Source organism: Canis lupus, chromosome 1, assembly GCF_003254725.2.
Source record: "Canis lupus dingo isolate Sandy chromosome 1, ASM325472v2, whole genome shotgun sequence".
Classification (NCBI taxonomy): Eukaryota; Metazoa; Chordata; class Mammalia; order Carnivora; family Canidae; genus Canis; species Canis lupus.
In genome coordinates, this window is record NC_064243.1 from 115,651,020 (window position 1) to 115,668,480 (window position 17,461).

The 17,461-nt window shown below is 37.0% G+C and overlaps 1 protein-coding gene across 6 annotated transcripts in view; it reads right to left on the reverse strand.

Annotated features, from left to right (window-relative positions):
* Nucleotides 1-17,461, reverse strand: part of LOC112643538 (zinc finger protein 420) — a 52,900-nt gene that overhangs the window by 10,180 nt on the left and 25,259 nt on the right. The window contains exon 1 of one of the 6 annotated variants that reach the window (XM_049110001.1): nucleotides 15,755-15,840. The exons of 4 other annotated variants lie outside the window; for them this stretch is intronic. The gene's annotated coding sequence lies outside the window, so the exon portion shown is untranslated. Of the gene's footprint in view, nucleotides 1-8,062; nucleotides 8,179-15,754; nucleotides 15,841-17,461 lie in introns of those variants that run through there. One more of the 6 variants, XM_049110004.1, reaches the window with a different exon arrangement.

Sequence of the window (17,461 nt, forward strand, 5' to 3'; positions counted from 1 at the left end):
CACTTGGTCCTGCCAACTTACCTAGATAACTTTCAAATTATCTGAACACCTACAAATTCGACCTGAGATTTAAAGAGAGAACAGCTGGAATGCTATAGAGAGAAGGGTTTTTGCTTCTAGCAAGGTAGGAAGGCAGAAAAAAATAAAAAAGAATCAAGTGGGGGAGGGGCACCACAAGGAGCCCGGCTAAAGCTGGACGTAGAAAGCCTCAGATACAGGAAAGCCCAGCCTTGGAGATGCGGGAACTTCAAAAATCCACACCACATTTTTCCTGGATGGAAAAGTGCTTAGCAGGGAAACCGGGCAGAATCACAGGAGGGGCAATGAAGCCTACAGTCTCCTGGAGTCACTAATAGAGGAAGTGCACCCAGGGGAAAGTGCACCAAAAACTTTGGACTGATCTCTGTAAAGGGCTGGAATAGTGCGGCATTTGGGAGAAGCAAGTTGGTTAGGCAGGCCAGCTCCAGATGGAGGCATCTATGCCATGCTTCCTTTGGGAGCTGCGCACCCCCGGGAGCCTGATTGCAGCAGCTCAGGGCTCTGGATTTTTCACTTTAGTGGCCCTTTTGCTTTATTTTGTTCTGATCTTTGTTTTCATTTTCTGGTCTCTGACCTTGTTAGAATCATCTAGGGTGAAATTTACTTAGGTAATGGTTGCTACTATTGACTCAGCCCGCTAATACAGCCACTCTACACAGAAAAATGACTAAAAGGAAGAACTCACCACAAAAGAAAGAAGCAGAAAACAATACTCTCTGCCACAGAGTAACAGAATATGGATTACAATTCAATGTCAGAAAGCCTATATAGAAGCACAATTACAAAGCTACTGGTGGCTCTGGAAAAAAAGCATAAAGGATTCAAAGGACTTCATGACTGCAGAATCTAGATCTAATCAGGCCAAAATTAAAATTCAATTAAATGAGATGCAATCCAAACTGGAGGCCCTAACAATGAGGGTTAATAAGGTAGAAGAAAGAGTGAGCAACATAGAAGACAAGTGGGTGGCAAGGAAGGAAGCTGAGGAAAAAAGAGAAAAACAATTAAAAGACCATGAGGAAAGGTTAAAGGAAATAAATGATAGCCTCAGAAGGGAGAATCTAGGTACAACTGGGGTTCCAGAAAGCACTGAGAGGGCCAGAGGGCCATAGAGCATATTTGAACAAATCATAGCTGAGAACTTCCCTAATTTGGGGAGGGAAACAGGGATTCAGATTCAGGAGGTAGAGAGGTTCCCCCCCAAATCAATAAAAAACGTTCAACACCTCGACTTTTAATAGTGAAACTGCAAATTCCAAAATAAAGAGCAAATCCTTAAAGCAGTGAGAGACAAGAGATTCCTAAATTTTATGGGGAGAATATTAGATTAACAGGAGACCTCTCCGCAGAGACCTGGCAGGCCAGAAAGGGCTGGCAGGATATATTCAGGGTCCTAAATGAGAAGAATATGCAGCCAAGAATACTTTATCCTGCAAGGCTCTCATTCAGAATAGAAGAAGGGATAAAGAGCTTTTAAGAGAGGCAGAAACTGAAAGAATATGTGATCACCAAACCAGCTCTGCAAGAAATATTAAGGGGGACCCTGTAAAAGAAAGAGGAAGCCCAAAGAAATAGCCCACAAAAACAGGGACTGAATAGGTTTTATGATGATGCTAAACTCATATCTTTCAATAGTTACTCTGAACGTGAATGGGCTAAATGATCCCATCAAAAGACATAGGGTTCTCTCTAACTCTATGTCTATCATAAATAAATAAAAATAAATCTTTAAAAAAAAAAGGGTGGGGGGATCCCTGGGTGGCTTAGCGGTTTGGTGCCTGCCTTTGGCCCAGGGCGCGATCCTGGAGTCCCGGGATCAAGTCCCACATCAGGCCCCCAGCATGGAGCCTGCTTCTCCCTCCTCCTGTCTCTCTCTCTCTCTCTCTCTCTCTCTCTCTCTCTCTATCATAAATAAATGAATAAAAATAAATCTTAAAAAAAAAGACACAGGGTTTCAGACCAGATTAAAAAGCAAGACCCACCTATTTGCTGTCTACAAGATATTCATTTTATTTTATTTTATTTTTTTAACTTTTTTTTTTTTTATGATAGTCACACAGAGAGAGAGAGAGAGAGAGAGGCAGAGACACAGGCAGAGGGAGAAGCAGGCTCCATGCACCAGGAGCCCGATGTGGGATTCGATCCCGGGTCTCCAGGATTGCACCCTGGGCCAAAGGCAGGCGCCAAACCGCTGTGCCACCCAGGGATCCCCAAGATATTCATTTTAGACCTAAGGACACCTCCAGCCTGAAAATGAAAGGTTGGAGAACCATTTACTATTCAAATGGTCCTCAAAAGAAAGCTGGGGTAGCAATCCTCATATAAGATAAAGTTTATCCCATGGACTGTATGTAATAAGAGATGAAAAGGGACACTGTATCATACTTAAAGGGTCTATCCAACAAGAAGACCTAACAATCATGAATATTTATGCCCCTAATGTGGGAGCTGCCAAATATATCAATCAATTAACAACCAAAGTAAAGACATACTTAGATAATAATACACTAATAGTAGGACACTTCAACACGGCACTTTTCTGCAAATGACAGATGTTCTAAGCACAACATCACCAAAGAAACAAGGGCTTTAAATGATACATTGGACCAGATGATTTCACAGATGTATACAGAACTTTCCATCTGAACACAACTGAATACACGTTCTTCTCAAGGGCACATAGAACTTTCTTCAGAATAGACCATAAACTAGGTCACAAATTAGGTCTCAACTGACACCAAGAGATTGGGATTATCCCCTGCATATTTTCAGACCACAATGCTTTGAAACTAGGACTCAATCACAAGAAGAAATTTGGAAGAAACTCAAACATGTGGAGGTTAATGAGCATCCTACTAAAAGATGAATGGGTCAACCAGGAAATTAAAGAAGAATTAAAAAGATTCATGGAAACTAATGAAAATGAAGATACAACTGTTCAAAATCTTTAGGATATAGCAAAAGCAGTCCTAGGAGGTAAATACATCAGAATACAAGAATTTCTCAAAAAATTGGGAAAAACTCAATTACACAAGTTAACCTCTCACCTAAAGGAACTGCAGAAAGAACAGCAAATAAAACCTACATCAAGCAGAAGAAGAGAGATAATAAAGATTCAAACAGAACTCAATGAAATAGAGACCAGAAGAACTGTAGAACAGATCAACAAAACTAGGAGTTGGTTCTTTGAAAGAATTAATAAGATAGATAAACCATTAGCCAGCATTATTAAAAAGAAAAGAGGAAAGACTCAAATTAATGAAATCATGAATGAAAAAAATAATCATGAATGGAAGAGATCACAACCAATACCAAGGAAATACAAACTATTTAAAAAACGTATTATGAACAGCTACACATCAATAAATTAGGCGATCTAGAAGAAATGGATGCATTTCTGGAAAACCACAAATTACCAAAACTGGAACAGGAAGAAATATAAAACCTGAACAGATGAATAACCAGGGAGGAAATTGAAACAGTTATCAAAAACGTCCAAAGACACAAAAGTCCATGACCAGATGGCTTCCCAGGGGAATTCTATCAAACGTTTAAAGAAGAAATAATACCTATTCTACTAAAGCTGTTTCAAATGATAGAAAGGGACGGAATACGTCCAAACTCGTTCTATGAGGCCAGCATCACCTTAATTCCAAAACCAGATAAAGACCCCACCAAAAAGGAGAATTATAGACCAATATCCCTGAGGAACACATATGCAAAAATTCTCAAAAAGATACTAGCAAATAGGATCCAACAATACATTAAGAAGATTATTCACCATGACCAAGTGGGATTTATCCCCAGGATGCAACGGTGGTTCAAAACTTGTAAAACAATCAACGTGATAGACCACATCAATGAGAGAAAAAACAAGAATCATATGATCCTCTCAATAGATGCAGAGAAAGCATTTGACAAAATACAGCATCCATTCCTGATCAAAACTCTTGAGAGTGTAGGGATAGTGGGAACATTCCTCAACATCTGAAAAGCCATCTATGAAAAGCCCACAGCAAATATCATTCTCAATGGGGAAACACTGGGACCCTTTCCCCTAAGATCAGGAATACGACAGGGATGTCCACTCTCGCCAATGCTATCACAACAGTACTAGAAGTCCTAATCTCAGCAATCAGGCAACAAAAACAAATAAAAGGCATTCAAACCGGCAAAGAAGTCAAAATCTCCCTCTTCACATATGACATGATACTGTAGATAGAAAACCCAAAAGACTTCCACCCCAAAATTGCTAGAACTCCTACAGCCTTTCGGCAATGTGGCAGGATAGAAAATCAATGCCCAGAAATCAGTGGCATTTCTATACACTAACAATGCGACTGAAGAAAGAGAAATTAAGAAAAAAAAAAAAGAAATTAAGGAGTCAATCCATTTACAATTGCACCCAAAAGCATAAGATACCTAGGAATAAACTTGACCAAAGAGGTAAAGGATCTATACCCTAAAAGAAAAAAAGAACACCTCTGAAAGAAATTGAGGAAGACACAAAGAGATGGAAAAATATTCCATGCTCATGGATTGGAAGAATTAATATTGTGAAAATGTCTAGGCTACCCAGGGCAATTTACATGTTCAATGCAATCCCTATCAAAATACCATGGACTTTCTTCAGAGAGTTGGAACAAATCATCTTAAGCTTTGTGTGGAATCAGAAAAGACCCCGAATAGCCAGGGGAATATTGAAAAAGAAAACCAGAGCTGGGGGCTTCACAATGCCGGATTTCAAGATGTACTACAAAGCTGTGATCATCAAGACAGTGTGGTACTGGCACAAAATCAGACACATGGATCAATGGAACAGACTAGAGAATCCAGAAATGGATCCTCAACTCTATGGTCATCTAATATTCGACAAAGGAGGAAAGACTATCCACTGGAAAAAAGACAGTCTCTTCAATAAATGGTGCTGGGAAAATTGGACAACCATGTGCAGAAGAATAAAACAGGACCATTCTCTTACACCACACACAAAGATAAACTCAAAGTGGATGAAAGATCTAAATGTGAGACAAGATTCCATAAAAATCCTAGAGGAGAACACACCCTTTCTGAACTTGGCCACAGCAACTTCTTGCAAGATACATCTATAAAAGCAAGGGAAACAAAAGCAAAAATGAACTACTGGGACTTAATCAAGATAAAAAGCTTCTATACAGCAAAAGAAACAGTCAACAAAACTAAAAGACAACCTACAGAATGGGAGAAGATATTTGCAAATGACATATCAGATAAAGGGCTAGTATCCAAGATCTATAAAGAACTTATTAAACTCAACAGCAAAGAAACAATCCAATCATGAAATGGGCAAAAGACATGAACAGAAATTTCAGAGGAAGACATAGACATGGCCAATAAGCACATAAGAAAATGCTCCACATCACTAGCCATCAGGGAAATACAAATTTAAAAACCTGCAATGAGATACCACCTCACACCAGTGAGAATGGTGAAAATTAACAAGACAGGAAACAACAAATGGAGAGGATGTGGAGAAAGGGGAACCCTCTTACACTATTGGTGGGAATGTGAACTGGTGAAGCCACTCTGGAAAACGGTGTGGAGGTTCCCCTGACAGTTAAAAATAGAGCTACCCTACCATCCAGCAATTGTACTACTGGGGATTTACCCCAAAGATACAGATACAGTGGAGTACCGAGACACCTGCACCCCAATGCTTATAGTAGCAATATCTACTATAGCCAAGGTGTGGAAGGAGCCTTGGTGTCCATCGAAAGATGAATGGATAAAGAAGATGTGGTCTATGTATACAGTGGAATATTACTCAGCCATTAGAAAGGACAAATACCCATTATTTGCTTCGATGTGCATGGAACTGAAGGGTAGTATGCTGAGTGAAGTTAAGTGAATCAGAGAAGGACAATCATTATATGGTTTCACTCATAAGGGGAATATGAAAAATAGTGAAAGGGATTATAGGGAAAAGGAGAGAAAATGAGTGGGAAAAATCAGAGAGGGTGACAAAATATGAGAGACTCCTAACTCTAAGAAATGAACAGGGGTAATGGAAGGGGAGGTGGGCAGAGGGATTGGGTGACTGGGTGATGGGCACTGAGGGGGGCACTTCACGGGATGAGCACTGGATGTTATAGTATATGTTGGCAAATTGAACTCCAATAAAAAAATACAGAAAAAAATTTAAAAAGTAAGTAAAACAAAGACTGTAATAACAAAGGAGGACACTATATAATAGTAGAGGGGACAAGAAGAGTTTTAAATATACATGTACCAAACACAGGAGCACCCAAATACATTAAACAATTAGTAATAAACATAAGGAAAAAATAAACAGAAAGAAGCTAATCAATAATAATACACTAATAGAAGAAGACTTTAACACAGTACTTACATCAATGGACATATCACCCAAACTGAAAATCAACAAGGAAACAATGGCTTTGAAAATACACTGGACTAGATGGATTTAAATATTTTATTTATTTATTTGTTTGTGTGTTTATTTATTCATGAGAGACAGAGAGACACACACAGAGGGAGAGGCAGCAACACAGGCAAAGGGAGAAGCAGGCTCCATGCAGGGAGCCCAACATAGGACTTGATCCTGGGTCTCCAGGATCAGGTCCTGGGCTGAAGGCAGCGCTAAACCACTGAGCTACCTGGGCTGCCCTGGAGTAGATGGATTTAACAGATACATTCAAAACATTCCATCCTAAAATAGCAGAATACACATTCTTTTCAAGTGCACAAGAAACATGCTCCAGAACAGATCACATATCACATAGTACCACAAGAATAAACCTAAGCAAAGAGGTCAAACACCTGTACTCTGAAAACTATAAAATACTGATGAAAGAAACTGGCGACTCAAAGAAATGGAAAGATATTCCATGCTCATGGATTGAAAGAACAAATATTGTTAAAAATGTCTATACTACCCAAAGCAATCTAAACTGTTAATGCAATTCCTATCAAAATACCAAAAGCATTTTTCAGAGAACTAGAGCAGATAATCCTAAAATTTGTATGGAACCACAAAAGATCCTGAATAGCCCCTAAATAGCCAAAGCAACCCTGAGAGAGAAAAGCAAAGCTGGAGGCATCACCATTCCAAAATTCAAGTTATATTACAAAGCTACAGTAATCAAAACAGTATGCAGCAATCAAAACAGACACACAGGGGATCCCTGGGTGGCGCAGCGGTTTGGTGCCTGCCTTTGGCCCAGGATGCGATCCTGGAGACCCGGGATCGAGTCCCACATTGGGCTCCTGGTGCATGGAGCCTGCTTCTCCCTCTGCCTGTGTCTCTGCGTCTCTCTCTCTCTGTGACTATCATAAATAAATAAAAAAAATTTTTTTAAAAAAACAGACACACAGATCAATAGAATAGAACAGATAATATATAAATAAACCCACAATTATATGGTCAATCAATCTCTGACAAAGCAGGAAAGAATATCTAATATGAAAAAGACAGTCTCTTCAACGAATGGTGTGGGGAAAACTGGACAGCTGCATCCAAAAGAATGAAACTGGACCACTTTCTTATACCATATGCAAAAATAAATTCAAAAGGATTAAAGATCTAAATGTGAGACCTAAAACCATTAAAATCCTAGAAAAGAGCACAAGCAGTAATTTTTTTGACACTGGCTGTAGCAACTTTCTTCTAGATGAGTCCTCTGTGGCAAGAAGAAGCAAATGCAAAATGAACTATTAGGACCTCATCAAAATAAAAAGCTTCTGCACAGCAAAGGAATCGATTACAAAACTAAAAAGCAGCCTCTGGAATGGGAGAAGATATTTGCAAATGATATATCCAATAAAGGGTTAGTATCCAAAATATGTTAAGAATTTATATAGTTCAATAGCCCAAAACTAAATAATCCAATTAAAAAATGGGCAGAAGACATGAACAGACATTTCTCCAAAGACACAGAGATGGCCAACAGACACAGGAAAAGGTACTCAACATCACTTAACATAAGGGAAATGCAAACCAAAACCATAATAAGATATCACCTACCATTTGTCAGAATGGCTGAAAACAACAACACAAGAAACAATAGGTGTTGGCGAGGACGTGTAGAAAAAGGAATCCTTGTCCGCTGTTGGTAGGAATGCAAACTGGTACAGCCACTGTGTAAAACAGTATGGAAATTCCTCAAAAAATTAAAAATAGAACTACCTTATGATCCAGAAATCCCACTACTGTGTGTCTACCCAAACAATATAAAAACACTAATTAAAAGGGACATATGCACCCAATTATAGCAGCATTATTTACAATAGCCAAGATATGGAAGCAGCTATGTCCATCAAAAAGTGAATGAATAAAGAGGTGATATATATACACATATATATATGTATACACACATATACACACACGTATATAAACATATATATAATAGAATGTCATGCAGCCATTAAAGGAGGAGACTGTGGCATTTGCAACAATCTCGATGCATGGAATCCTAAGAAAAAAATTAATAAACAAAAAAAACCAGAATCAGGCCTATATATACAGAGAACAAACTGATGGTTACCAGAGGTGAGGAAGTGAAGGGTTGGGCAACCTAGGTGAAGGTGAATGGAAGACACAGGCTTCCAGTTAATGGAATAAGTCATGTGACTCAAAAGTACAACATAAGGAATATATTAATGATATCTGTGATAGGGATGAATCAGCTCCCAACTTGTGATGAACAGCATAACATATAAAGTTGTCATATCACTATGTTGTACACCTGAAACTGATAGAACATTGTGCATCAATTATATGCAAATTTAAAAAACTGGAAACCCAGATGTCCCTCAAAAGCGAATAAATCAACAAACTTTGAAATTTCCATACAATGGAACACTACTCAGAAATAAAAAGTACTCTCACATGGAATAGTATGGATAAATCTCAAATATATTTTAGTAAGTGAAAAAAGCCAGACCTGAAAGGGTATATATATTTATTCCATTTATATAATATTGTGGAAAAGACAGAATTGTAGGGATAGAAAATAGGTCACTGGTTGTCATAAGGGACATCATGAGGCATATTTTTTTTTAAAGATTTATTTTAGAGAGAGAGCATGAGCTGTGGGAGGAGCAGAGGGAAAAGGAAAGGCAGAGAATCTCAAGTAGGCTATGCATGGACTGCAGAGCCCCACGCAGGGCCTGATCTCATGACCCTGAGATGACTGAGGTTTTTGGTTTTGCCAAAAGTTGGACGCCTGACTGAGCTGCATAGTCACCCCCAGCATGAGGAAATTTGAGGTTGTATGTTATGACTGTGACAGTAAATGGTGAATCAGATTTCCTGAAGAACACCAATACGTATTGAATAAAACATGAGAAACAACCTCCTAAAAGTATGCCAAGCTTAAAAGAAAGTAAAGAAGATCCAAATCCACAGAGTCTACAATGAAGAACCAGAAACTAGAAAGGTAAGCATACTTTGAAGCCACAGCTACCTTGGGACATTTGCTGTCCCCAATTGCCTACATATGAAACTTAATAGTCTAAAAAATCTGAGATAGGGCCTTGGATTGACAATGTCAAATTAGTAATAAACCTCTTGAAAATTGTAACCATCCAGTCTCCAATTCAAATGGATGGAGAAAAATTCCCTGGCTTCAAAGGAAAATGACAAGGAAATCTTAGCTTTAGCCACTTAATATTGATTTTTATTCTGAGATGGGGAGCCACTGGAGGGTTGTGAGAATCAGCATGACAATATGGCTTTTGTTTAAATATGAATCATTCTGGTTGTTTAAACAACAAGATAATTGGGTGCCTGCATGGCTCAGTCAGTTGGTCAGCCATCTCTCGGTTCTGGCTCAGGTCATGGTCCTTTGGGTTGTGGGACTGAGACCTAAGTCGGGCTCCTCAGTGAGTAGTCTGCTTGGGGATCATCTCCCCCTGCCCTTCCCCTCACTCACACTTTCTTCTCACTCTCTCAAGTAAATTTTTAAAAATCTTTAAAAAGAACAGAAAGTCAATGGGAAAATACAGAAGCTGGGTGCATAGAAGCTAAGCGGCTATAGCAATAATCCACATGTCTTGGACCAGATGATTCTGGAGGATGGGGTAGAGAAAGTGAGATGTCATTAGATTCTGGATATATTTTGAAAGTGATGAAGAGGATCTGATGATCAATTGGGCACGTACTATGACAGAAGTCAAAGAAAACTCGTGTTTTTGTTTGAGCATCCAGAACAGCAGAAATGTGATTTACTTCTCATTGTAGTAGGAGCAGGTTTGAGAGAGAATATCAAGATTGGTTTTGAACTATTAGATATTGTAAAGAAGATGTTGAGTAGGAAGGCATATGTACAAGTATGGAGTTCTGGAGAGATATTTATATTAGAAATATAAATTTGAGAATTATCATTAAGTAGATGAAATTTAAAGCTATGGGATTTGATGAGATCACCCAGGGAAAGTCTTTGGATATAAAAGATAATGAGAAGGAAAGAGAAGAAAAGAAAAAAAGAAGTTTGAGGATTGAGACCTGGGACACTTGAAGGTCAGGTAGATGAGAAGTAACCAGCTAAGGAGACTAAAAGGAGTAGCCAATGAGGAAAGAAAAAAATTAGAAGTGTGTGGAATCCTAGAAGCCAAGTGAAGAAAATGTTTTAAATAGGAATAATCAATTTTGTCAAATGTTGAGCGAGAATGTAAATGGTGACTTCTAATTTAACAAAGGCTTTAACAATATAGAGATTACTACTGATTTTCACAAGATAGTTTTGGTGGAATAATGGGAATAAGTTCTGACTGACACAGTTTTAAGGGATGACCTAGAGATACGGAGCATGGAAAATTCTTTTGAGTTTTGTTATAAGAAGTAGCAGAGAGGGATCCCTGGGTGGCTCAGGGGTTTAGTGCCTGCCTTCGGCCCAGGGCATGATCCTGGAGTCCCGGGATCGAGTCCCACATCGGGCTCCCTGCATGAAGCCTGCTTCTCCCTCTGCCTGTGTCTCTGCCTCTTTCTGTGTCCCTCATGAATAAATAAATAAAATCTTTTAAAAAAAAGTAGCAGAGAAATGAGATCATATCAAGAGGAAAAATATATATGTTGAGATATATTTCTGTTGTTTATCCATTAAAGATCGAGAAATTACATGTTTGTGTAGATGAAAATGATTATAACATATACTGACACGCTAATGTTGCAAGAGACTAACAGAGAACACTGCTCCAACAATGTCCATAAAGATATGAGAAGTGAGTGCCACTTAGTACAAAAGTGGAGGTATTAGCCTTAGATAAAAGCACATAAAGTTTATCTATCATAATAGGAAAAGAGGCAATGAGTATAGAGCGGGGAGATAGATCAATGAGGAAGCAGAAGCTTGTAGAAATTCTCCTCTGATTACTTCTGTTACCTTAGTGAAATCAGCTAAGGGCAATAATCTTAAAGTCAGGCAAGAGATATAAGAAGTCATGATTATGCAAGTGACAATTTAGCTCTGAAGTAAATAAACAAGAACTGATAGACATAGAAAAAGGAACTAGTAAATCCAAAATCATAGTAGAGAACTGTGATATTGTGAAACAATAAGAAATAACATATTTGGTCTTTATTTCTGATTTCTGGCACAAAGCTCCTAAAACTCTCAGAATTCTCTGAGTAATAAAGGTAAAAGCAATGTCTTCTGTTATTTGTTATAAGTCCCTTTCAAAAAAAAAAAAAAAAAAAGTCCCTTTCAACCACACCTGAGCTTACACTAAGGAAGTGACTTTTGGAAAGCCCATAAGGATGGTGGGCTGGTTGCCACAGGAACTAACCCTGTTTTAGGTGGGTTGGAAATTTCAGCCATCTCCCCACCTATGGAAGGCAGAGAGGCTGGACACTGAATATGTTACAAATGCCCAGTGATTTCATCAATCATGCCTACATAATGAAGCCTCCGTGAAAAACCCTAATTGAGGTTCAGAGAGCTTCTGGTTAATAAACACAAGTGCTGGAGGGTGGTGTGCCAGGAGACAGCATGGAAGCTCCATATCCCTTCTCCATACATTGCTAAAGTGTACGTCCTGACAGGTTTTGGATTTTGTTTGTAATGTGAGTGCCTGACTTAAGCTTTGATTGCTGATGCATCCACTTCAAAGAGGCATCCATTTCAAAGATGACTAGCTCAAATATATTACAAGTCATAGTCGATAAAGAGCCATGCTGCCTCTCCTACTGAGACTCCTAAAGAGCTTGGTTGATTTAGCAACTAACCATTTGGACCACTTGTTGTTTTCTCTTGCCACCCTTTATGCCCTCACTTTTACTTTAAATTCAACAATCAAGAGCCCAGAAACCATAGGCCCTCACTCTCAACACCAATAGAAGCAGAAACCTAGGCTTGTGCACTCTCTCTACCCATGACATGACTATGTATCCCATGGTATACTGTGTAATTTTCAGGCTTTCTAAGTCATAAATCTTTACTTTTTCAAGATTTCAAGATGGTTATTGCTAAAGGGCATCTTGCAATCATAATAAAGAGCCACAAGACCAGGTCCAGCCATACACCAGTGGTTACTGAGGCAGACACCAGCATAAAAACATTTGCATTTAAAAAAAAAAAACATTTACATTGTGCATCTCTTCCATTTGGCTGTTCCTGAGTTGTATATTTTGTAATAAACTGATAAATGTTTCTCTTAAGTTCTCTGAGCCATTCTAGCAAATTATTAAACCTGAAGAGGTGTTGTGGGGTTTCTAATTTACAGCCAGTCGTAGATAGAGGTGACAGCTTGTGACTTACAACTGGCCTCTGAGGTAAGAGGCAGTCCTGTAGGACTGAGCCCTTCCTTAACCAGTGGAGTCTGTTCTAACTTTGGGTAATTAGTGTCAGAATTAAGTTAAATTGTAGGACACCATGTTGGTGTCTACCAAGAACTAGAGAACTGCTTGGTGTGGGAAAATCCACATAACTGGTTTCAGAAGTGTTGTGTGAGTAAAAGGAAATAGTTTTTTTCTTTTCCTTTTTAGGACAGTAATATAAACAAATTGGGAAGACAGAAGCATAATTAATAAGATAGGCAGACAGATAAAGCTAATAACATGTTCACATTATAACAAAATTAGAAATTGCAAAAACAAAGAAAACCAATATATAATCCTACAATTAACTAATTAAGATACTCCTATATAATGTTTGTCATAAAAGGAATTAAAAATTAAACAATATTTAGAACTAAATTCCAAGACTAACTTAGTGTGAAACCCTGAGATTCGGTTTATATATGCATAGAAAACTTAAATGCTTTAAATGCCTTTATTTAAAAACAAGAAATAATTAAAAACAAAAGAATTAAGATTTCATCAAGAAGAGGGAGGCATAAACAAAACAAAACAAAAATTAGCTAGCTAAAAATGAGAAAGTGAGTAAATCAGAATTTAGAAAGAACAGAAATGGATAAAAATCTATTCGTTTTCTTGAAATCAAATAAATGATACAAAAATATGACATGTTGGGGGAAAAAATCAGATTGGGCACAAATCCAAAATATTGAAAAGGAAAAAGAACAATATTAATCCCAAAAATAAAAAAGTGCTTATGAAAAAAACCTATACATAATTCAACAGTAAATTAGAAAAACTAGATGAAATGTATTAGAAAATAATAAAAATATGATCCATGAAAAAATCTGAGAATACATCAATAACCACATAAGAATTTTAAACTTGTTTTTTTTTAAGATTTATTTATTTATTCATGACAGACACACAGAGAGAGAGAGAGAGGCAGAGACAAAGGCAGAGGGAGAATCAGGCTCCATATAGGGAGCCCAACATGGGACTCGATCCTGGGTCTCCAGGATCACACCCTGGGCTGAAGGCAGCGCTAAATCACTGAGCCACCCGGGCTGCCCAAGAATTTTAAATTTGAGTTAAATCTTTATGCTCCTAAGTTAAGGCCACTGATATCATTGATTGATGGTATTACTGACAAGATTAACCAAACCATTAAAGAATACACAATTCTTTTTTTTTTTTCACAATTCTAATCATATATAATTGTTGTTGAACATAGAAAAGTTTGGAAATCCACCCAAGTCATTTACATAAACTAAAATAACAAACTTAAACAATGAGAAGAACTCATAAAAATTAAGTCAATTTCATGAACCAAATTAGGTAAAATTTAAAAATAAACATTAGCAATGTAGAATCTAGCTCTGTATTTAAGGACTAATAATATATCATGATTAAATAAGGTTTATCCTACAAATGCAGGAGTAATTCAACATCAGAAAATCTACTTGAGGGGCCTGGGTGGCTCAGTTAGTTAAGCATCTGCCTTCGGCTCAGGTCATGATCCCAGGGTCCTAGGATTGAGCCCTGCATCAGGCTCTCTACTCAGCGGGGAGTTGGCTTCTCCATCTCCCTCTGCCTTGTGCTCACTCCTTCTTTCTATCTCAAATATATAAAATCTTAAAAAAAAAAATTCGTGTATTAAAAACTCTCTAGAACCAGACTGGTTCCTTTTTAACCTAATTAATTAAGAGTATTTACCAAAAACCTATAGAAACATATTTAGTAAGCAAACATTAGTACTTCCAAGAAAGTCTGAAAAAAGGTAAGAATTGTTTTAAAATTGTGAAATATCAAATACTCATCTCCTACTGCTTATAGTTTTTAAAAACTAGTACAAATAGAAAAGGAAGAAATAAGACTTACATAAAACTCAAAATTATCTACCTAGAAATCCAATATTACCCACTGGAAAATTATTGGATATTTCTGTAAGATTATTATCATTTTACAGAAATCAACACTTTATTATCCGTATGTGTGTGTATTGTGCATGTGTGTATATATAGCTTTATTAAACATTTAGAAAATCCATACAACAAAATATTCCTATGCATAATATCAACATTTATAAAGTACTGAGAAAATTACTTAACAAGAAATTCAAAAGACCTTTTAAGAAAAAACAATGAAATTTACAGGACATAAAAAGTAGATATAGCATGTTTAAAGACAGAAGGATCCACAATTATAAATATGTGAATGGTGCATCAGGTTTCCTGAAAAACACCTTAAAATACTGGGTAACATCTGACATACATTAAGAAGTATATCATGCTTAAAAAAAAAGTAAAGAGGATCCAACGGAGGCACAATTAAGTGAGAAACTAGAGGTAAACATGCCCTGAAGTCACAGCTATCCTCGTGACATTTGTTAGCTTTAATTGCCAAACGGTTTGTATCTATCTTAAAGGCCTGATATAATCCAAGAGACGAAGCTATGGACCCAGAAAATGTCAGCGATTAGCACGAACCTCTTCATAAAAACAGAACTAAAAAAGGCTTATAGTTCAAGGGGGGGAAAAAGCCATGTGACCTCAAAGGAAATGACAAAAAAATACTTCAGTCTTTGCCTAGACTCTCAATGAAAAGGAAGAAAAAAATGACAATTCATCATCACACAGGAGCCCACCTGAATGTAAGAAGCTGCAGAATTAGACCTGTTCTCTACAATTGCTAAATGTTGAATGATATATACATGTATATAATATAAATGCTTGAAATATATGAAAATGTAAAATATAAAGTCAAAACCATGAGAAAAGAACTGAATAGAAGTAAAAAAAAAATTGAAATCTACAGGAGGAAGAAAATATCAAAGTTCTAGAAATAAAACAACATAATCAATTATATAAAATCTTAAGAAAAAAATCTTAAAAGCAGCCAGAGAAAATACAGATTACTTACAAAAGGAACAATAATGAGACAGAAGGCAGACTTCTCAAGAGCACAATAGAAGCCAGAAGACAGTGGAATAATTTCTTCAGAGTGCTGAGAAAAAAATAATTGTCAGTATAGAATTCTATACCCAGTTAAGTCATCAGACAGGAATGAAAGTGAAACAACGGTTACTTTGCAACAACAAAAATAAAAACAGAGCATTTACTAACAATAGGACTTGCCTAATATATTTCATGACAAAATGATCTCAGTGGGAAAGTATAATGGAGGAGGAATAATGTGTAAATAAAAAGATAATCATGTGAATAAATCCACAAACACTGTCATCTTAAAACAAAAATAATGCCTATTTGGGGGTTTAAAAAGAAAACAGAATTTAAACATGCCAGATAACATAATAGATGGGAAAGATTAATCAAAGTTAAAGTAACCTAAGACCTTTCATTTATCCTTTATATTGGCTGGGACGAAGGAGACATTAACTTTAGCCTTTGTTATGTATGTATTTGTAAAGTGACACAAACAATAATGATTAAAGGACCAAAACAGGCAGACATATTCCCAAAATATTTAAACTCACCAGTAATCACAGGTATGTAGTGTTGATAAAAGAATAGAAAGAGTACACACGGATGGTTTCCTCCTGATAAAAATTTTGACAATGAAATATACATTTGACATAGGAGATGTCAATATCTTATCTCTTTATAGAAACAATTCACTGTCACAATAGCTTCCAATTTATTTTGAGGTGGACACAATCCTTACTGTTTTTCAACTGGTTGGCCTTGAAATCCCAGGTGTGAGCCTGGGGCAAATAGTTTATTCAAGACTTCTGTCTTTCTGTGTTGTTAATTTTAGCCATTCTGACTGGTGTGAGGGGATATCTCATTGTAGCTTTGATTTTTATTTGATGATGAGTGATGTTGAGCATCTTTTCATGGGTTTATTACCCATCTGTATGTCTTCTTTGGAAAAATGTCTATTTGTATCTTCTGCCCATATCTTAACAGATTGATTTTTGGGTGTTGATTTTGATAAGTCCTTTAGATATTTTTGGATATTAACCCCTTATCAGATATGTCATTTGCAAATATCTTCTCCCATTTGTAGGTTGCTTTTTAGTTTTGTTGATTATTTCTTTCACTGTGTAGGTTTTTACTTTGATGAAGTACCAATAGCTTATGTTTTGCTTTTGTTTTCCTTGCTTCAGGGAGTTGCTACAGCTGATGTCAAAGAGATTATTGCCTATGTTCTCCTCTAGGATTTTGATGGTTTCCTGTCTCACATTTAAGTCTTTAGCTCATTTTGAATTTATTTTTGTGTATAATGTAAGAAAGTGGTCTAGTTTCATTCTTTTGCAATACGGCTGTCCAGTTTTCCCAACAACACGTGTTGGCAAGGATATGGAGAAAGGAGAATCCTTGTGCACTCTTGGTGAGAATGCAAACTGGTGCAGCCACTCTGGAAAAACCTATGGAAATTCCTCAAAAAGTTAAACAAAGAACTAGCCTATGATCCAGTAATTGCACTACTAGGTATTTACCCATAAGATACAGAAATATTAATCAAAGGGAATACATGCACCTGATATTTACAGCAATGTTAGCAACAACAGCCAAATTATGGAAATGTCCATCAACTGATGAATGGATAAAGATGTGGGGTGTGTGAGTATGTATATAGAATATTACTCTGCCATCAAATAGAATG